This window comes from Palaemon carinicauda, chromosome 13 (genome assembly GCF_036898095.1).
Source record: "Palaemon carinicauda isolate YSFRI2023 chromosome 13, ASM3689809v2, whole genome shotgun sequence".
Taxonomy (NCBI): domain Eukaryota; kingdom Metazoa; phylum Arthropoda; class Malacostraca; order Decapoda; family Palaemonidae; genus Palaemon; species Palaemon carinicauda.
In genome coordinates, this window is record NC_090737.1 from 99,470,115 (window position 1) to 99,477,104 (window position 6,990).

The following is a 6,990-nucleotide window of genomic DNA, read 5'->3' on the forward strand; positions in this document are numbered from 1 at the left end:
AGCATACCTTTTAACAAGTTTGCATAAAACTTCGTAACAAAACTACGTGACATAAAACTTTAATTCTTTAAGATAATGTAAATTTTCATATACGAAATTAAATGAAAAAATCTAAATAAATGACAAAGGTCTTCTGTAATTTATAAAAATTACTTAATCCTACATGAGTGGGAACCGCCTTACGAGCTGGCTATACATCTCTTAAATACACAAATAAAATAGGTGAATAAAATATTCTACTCTCATGTGGACCAGCTTCGTAAGTATATATATATATATATATATATATATGTATATATATATATATATATATAACGATTTGAATATACACACACATATATATATAAATATATATAAATACATACATATATATACATATATATACTTACGTTTATATGAATATATGCTTTTATATGAAACATATATTTATAAATATACGGAATATGTATATATAGAAATACACATAAACATACATATATACACACATATATTATATATACATAATATATATATATATATATATATATATATATATATATATATATACTGTATATATACATTTATGTATATACACACATATATATATCAGAAATTTCTACCTCATTTGGGATCAAACACTACCCTCTTTAAATGGAAGGCAAGGACAAAATCAATCATGACATCCGAGACATTAAAAATAGTCAAAGCCAAAATGTTAACTGCATATATCATGATGTGTTCAAAAGAAACTTGTTTCTACCCCACATTGATATTAAACCATAGGCTCTTCAAATGCAAGACAAGATAGATATCCATCTATCAATTTGGTCACTTGAATCGCGAATTCAAGTAAAACTCGACACTAAGCAAGATAACGGTATCCTCAGGTATATGCTGATATTAAGTTAGCACTTAGGTCTAAAATTGCTTTTGAGCCTCTGCTGGCATTATTGGCAGCCATCGTGCACTTAATTTGAACAGACTTTGGTGCGATCTCAAAATGGGGTAGAAAATTTTTTTTTTAATACAATAGTTCAATGATTTTCATCTTGGACCTACATATGCTATACAATTGTATATATACTGTATATTATTAATATTATTATTATTATCAACATCATCATCAATATCATCAACATTATTATTATTATTATAATTATTATTGTTGTTGTTGTTATCATAATCACAATCATCATCATCATCATCATCAACATTATTATTATTATTATTATTATTATTATTATTATTATTATTATTATTATTATTATTATTATTATTATGTGACTGATGCTGACCGTGAAAAGCCCAGTGGTGATATTGTTATAAGGGTAACTGACTGAGACTGATATTTTGGTCATAGTTCACTATTTCGCCACTTGCATAGGGTAACATCAAATGTTTGGATGGATGTGGGAACTTCAGGCCGCACAAATAGATGTTATGTTAGCATCTTTGCAATTGCCTGAAGAAGAGGTCCCGAATAACAATAATTTGAATAATAATGATAGATTTTAAAGATTTAAATAATAATAATAATAATAATAATAATAATAATAATAATAATAATAATAATAATAATAATAATAATCACACAGATTGGTCGCGACTACACTGCAACCTTCATAAGGAAAGGGAAGAAACGTCCACAAGGGTCCTAGCATATTCTTATCGGGGAATAGCAAAGATTAGCCTTTTCATTAGTATATTTATCTTTTCAGTTGAATGAATATAATATTACATGAAGGCTGACCAATATTATATTGTTTTACACAAAAGTATAATCGATCTAAGTGGGAAGATTTATGACTCTTACTTGAGCATTAAGGTCAAATGACCCATTTTTCCTCTGAGAATGCTAAGAAGGAATCGTCCAAAAGACCCTTTTCGAATTTTAAAATGCCGAGATTGAGCCGTTCTTGAGCATGATTTTTTTTGTTTCAATTACATATATTCAAAAAGTGCGATGTTTCTAGTGTATATGAACCCTTTTCTGGCCTCTTAAAGGGGTCTTTCTCCAATGATAACGCCAGGGAATCTCTTTTCTTGAGTTTCACATATTGACTCACCAACATGCATCATAGGATAAGTTTCCACGTGTACGCTAAAGTGTAATAACCTCTGCCAACGAAGTTGGAAGGAGGTTACGTTTTAACTCCTGTTTGCGTTTGTGTGTGTTTGTTTGTGAACAGCTTGATGGCCACAATTTTAATCGCAGAGTAATGAAACTTGCAGGGATTAACTGTTATGTAAAGAGCCGGAAATGATTAAATTTTGAAAGGTCAAGGTGAAAGGTCAAGGTCACGGTAAAGCAAAATGTCCAATTCACGGAATCAGCTTCAAGTTTATACATCGTTGTTACAGAGACTTCAAACTTGGTTCATATTTGAGTGTATCAAAATCGACGCTAATTAATAAGTATCTAGGTCAAAGGTCAAGGTCAATGTCGAGGAATAAGCTACCGCCGCGGAGGTTTGCGCTCTACTGAATGTCTCTCTAGTTAAATATGAATTTGGGGGACTCGAAGACCGCCCCAAAGCCGTCCCAACTCCCTCTCTCCCGCACCTTAACACCAGGAATGTGCAACTCACGAAATGGTGATTCTCAGTTACTTCACTAATATATAAGGAAACTCATCCTCAGACCTTTCGTACACAATACTGCAATTAAACTCAAGCTAGCTCTCCAAGTGGAAGTGTAAGAGCGTAATTTTACCCAAAGCGATATCATTTGTCACGTAAATACTTTATATGCGCCATTTTGATTTTTTTTATTATTTACATACAAAATCATTGTACTCTTATAAAATTTCTAATAAGAACTACATAGTAAGCAGAGGAGAAAGAAGGGGGCTCCTCAAAAGGTACCCTCGAGAAGAGCTCTCAGATGACTGGACTAGACAGAATATGAAGCATGAAGATGTAGAGTATTATTCATATAATGAAATATTAAAAGGGCAGAGAGATGGCAAAGGTGCAGGGGGGTTGCTAAGCATCTAGTCTTGAAGTTATGGGTTGAGGAGAGAGCTCGAGATTTTATTAAGGTTTTCTGTCTGAAAAGAGGGAGGGAGAGGAGGTTAAATATCTAATGTAGCCTACTATAGAAGCCAATGTAGAGAGAGAGAGAGAGAGAGAGAGAGAGAGAGAGAGAGAGAGAGAGAGAGAGAGAGAGAGAGAGAGTTGCAATAACCTAAAATATGCACACTCAATTCTCAAAATGTTGGTATATAAAATTTTCAGATATTTAACTTTAATTTACAGGTTTAACAAGTTGACGTTTACAATGAATGTAAAGCTGAGGAATGAAAATGAAATCATCCATATGTGCAGAGTTTGAATCAGTTTGACTTATGCATATGAGTATATATATATATATATATATATATATATATATATATATATATATATATATATATATATATATATATATATATGTATATTTATACACACTCACACACACACACACACACACACACATATATATATATATATATATATATATATATATATATATATATATGTATATCAAAGGATAGGGCCTACATGGCTAAGGACCATGAAGTGCGAAGTAAGAGATGATGAATGGAGGAGTATTCAATTAAAAGCTCAAGATAGAGACGAAAGGTGAAATCTAACCGAGGCCCTTAGCGTCCATGGGCATAGGAAGAGATGATATATATATATATATATATATATATATATATATATATATATATATATATATATGAGCCTTTGTAGTTTGTTGGGACCTGTTAAACTTTTTCAAAGGTAAACAGACACAAGAACATTACCTAACATAAAGGTTCTCTACCTAACCTAACATAGGGGCCATCTTCTTACCTACTTACCTCCCAGGAGGTACACACCATATAACCCCTCACACAACGGTATTCGTAGCTCACCCTGTCCCAACGAACAACATTCTCCCCATATATATATATATATATATATATATATATATATATATATATATATATATATACATATATATATATATATATATATATATATATATATACATATATATATATATATATATATATTTATATATATATATATATATATATATGTGTGTGTGTGTGTTTGTGTGTGTGTCTGTGTATGAATATATATAACGGAATGGGCGCCTAGAAATTATAAATATATATATATATATATATATATATATATATATATATATACATATAAGTCCTAATTCATGTATGTAGATATGTGTTGTACGTCAAGGTAAATGAACTCTTTAATCATGAGAATTCCACAAAAACCTATAACTCAGCATGTTGTTGTAGCAAGATTGCATTTTGGTAGCGAGGGGAGTTTAGTTGCCTTTGCGTGCTCAAGTAGACAAGGCTCTCGTGCCTGAGAGAGTGATAGGTGTGTACATTATAGTGTACTTACGAACCTTTTGTAATAAATGAAGAAAACCCATATTCCTACGTCTCGTTATCCGCCAGCATGGGCCATATTGGTGTCAGGTGTAAAAATATGTTTTTTTTGCTGTGAGCGGACTTGTTTTTTGAGCCGGTAAAATAAAAGTTCAAGATGACTAGATACACAAGGACTAACATAGCAGACGCTGTTGCTGCAGGAGATGAGAACGAAGGAGCAGTGGGATATACCTTTCCCGATGAAAAATATAGACAGGAAATTAGAATGCAAAAACTGGAAAATAAGTTAGAAAACTTAGAACAGTTAATGAACAGATTCTTGGTTGAACGAGAAGAGGAGCGGCGCACAACCACAGCATATCCGACGTACATAAATGAAGTTCAAACGCACAATAGTGAAAGTACACATGTACAGCCGAGTGAAGATAAGCAAATCGTAGTTCGAAAGTTGCCTGAACTCCAGGCAAGTGTTAGGCCTTTCAAGGGTTTCAATCGATTGAAGTGTTTCTGAGAGACTTTGAAGTAGCCAAATATGGATGGTCAGAAAGAGAAAAAACTATTCAAGTAATGTGTTGGCCACAAGACAGTTAAAGAAGTTATACTGAAATAAAATGACGTTTAATTGACAAGTATGCCTTGCCTGATGCGAGAAAGGGAGATATAAAAGAAAATTACAAACCCCAAATACAGGAAGGTGAATCCGTTCTTAATTTTGACACTTACATTTTTCGGGATTGCGATTCGTTTCCTACCCATAGTGGCAATCTCCCATAAGGTGATAAAAAAGCGATTGCTTGTAAACATATTCGCAGGTTAGTAAACCCGTATTTATGTGGTTATTTGTTCAATAACAATCGCTCATTAGTTGACGTAGTGAGCGCAATACAAAACATTTTAGACAGTTTGCCAGAAGAAAAAATGACTGGGAATAACTGTCCGATTCCGAGAAGTTGGCAGCCATAAGAGGCACTCATCGACCCCCACAGCAAGGGGTAGAGAAGAACGCAGTCAGCGGGCTAGAAGTTGCTGGCAGTTTGGGAGAGAGGGGCACCAACGAGTGGAGTGCCCGACCCAAGGATCCCCCTGCTGTTACACTTGTCAGGCCTATGGTCATCTATCTCCAGAGTGCTCAGCAAAAAACGTCCATGGCGGGCGGGCTGTGGCACACGTACACCTTCCCCCGCCCAGCATCCGAGGAAAAGGAAACAGAGGAAGGGGGAGACAAGGGAGTTCGATGCCCCTCTGTATGACATCATAAGCAGTAGCCGAGGAAGCAGTGACGATGGACGTGGCAGAGCAGGCACTGGGACCTCCATCGGTACCCCAAACCTTACCCCGGCATTGCAGCTGAGGTTATTGGCTCGTGCCCCATAGCTCGTAATGGCTGTCTAGGAATGTTAGCAATTAGGATTGACCTGCCACATTAATACATTCGAGCGCTGATCGACACAGGAGACAGTGTTTCACTGAGTGAAAAAAGATTCTCCTCAAACCCACTACAGTCAGCGGCATCTATTGTCCTCGACACGCCAGGAGGAAATAAACTACACATAAACCATACAACGATCGTCAACTTTAAAGTGGGATCTGTGAAGTTTACACATGATTTTTTTTTGTCTTGCCCACCTTGGGAATTCCAGGAATCGAGACTATTTTATTTATTGATTTCATCTCTGATAATCAAATATGCATTTTTGGGGGAAAAGATACAATAACAGTAAAAGCAGGAGGATACATTGTGCCGATAAAAAGTCATGAGAGAATAAGTGCTTGTGCGGGCTCGGAGAGACATTTAAGTAAGGTAACAGCTACACCTAAGAGAGGAGAAGTGTTCTCTCCCCAAACACTTACGAGCATATCAGTGACCCTGTGTTGGCCTCTTCCGGATGGAATCAAGATCGTTGTTAAACCCCATGACAATTGGGACCATATGATTTTAGAGGGCTTAGCGGAAATAAAAGAGAACAGAGCTGATATAACGATAGTTAATTTGTCAAATAAAAGAGTTGTGGTAGGAAGGGATTCTGTGTGTGAATTAGAGTTATGTGGAATTGCTAATGATGGGATGATGGGATGTTGGGAGCCACAACTCCAGCCTGCACAGACGAACGCACTCAGAATTTTATTATGCAAGCGCGAAAACTATGTCCGTCAGAATATCAACCTTTAGTTAGTGACATTGTCAATAATTATTCGATGTAATTGCAATTGGATATGAGCCACCCAGGAGGATTGATTGATTTCCCTTTAGCATTGAAACTGGGCAGGCGGAGCCGATTAGGTCAAGGCCTTATAAGGTACCGATTCAATTCCAGGGAGAGATAAAAAGGGAAATTAACAAATTAAGGGAATAAAGGATAATCGAGGATTCTCCAATCGTAGCTGTTAGGAAAAAGGATGGCTCGGTAAGATTGTGTGTTGATTATAGGAAGTTGAATACAGTCACTAAGGATAATGCATTTCCATTGCCCTCGATCGAAGAGTTACTTGTGAAGGTATGGGATAGTAAATATTTTACAACTGTTGATTGAAAATCTAGATACTATCACAAACCCATTCAGGAAGACTGTAAATGTAAAACGGCATTTAAAGCTAACTATCAACTATTTCAGTTTAATTTTCTTCCT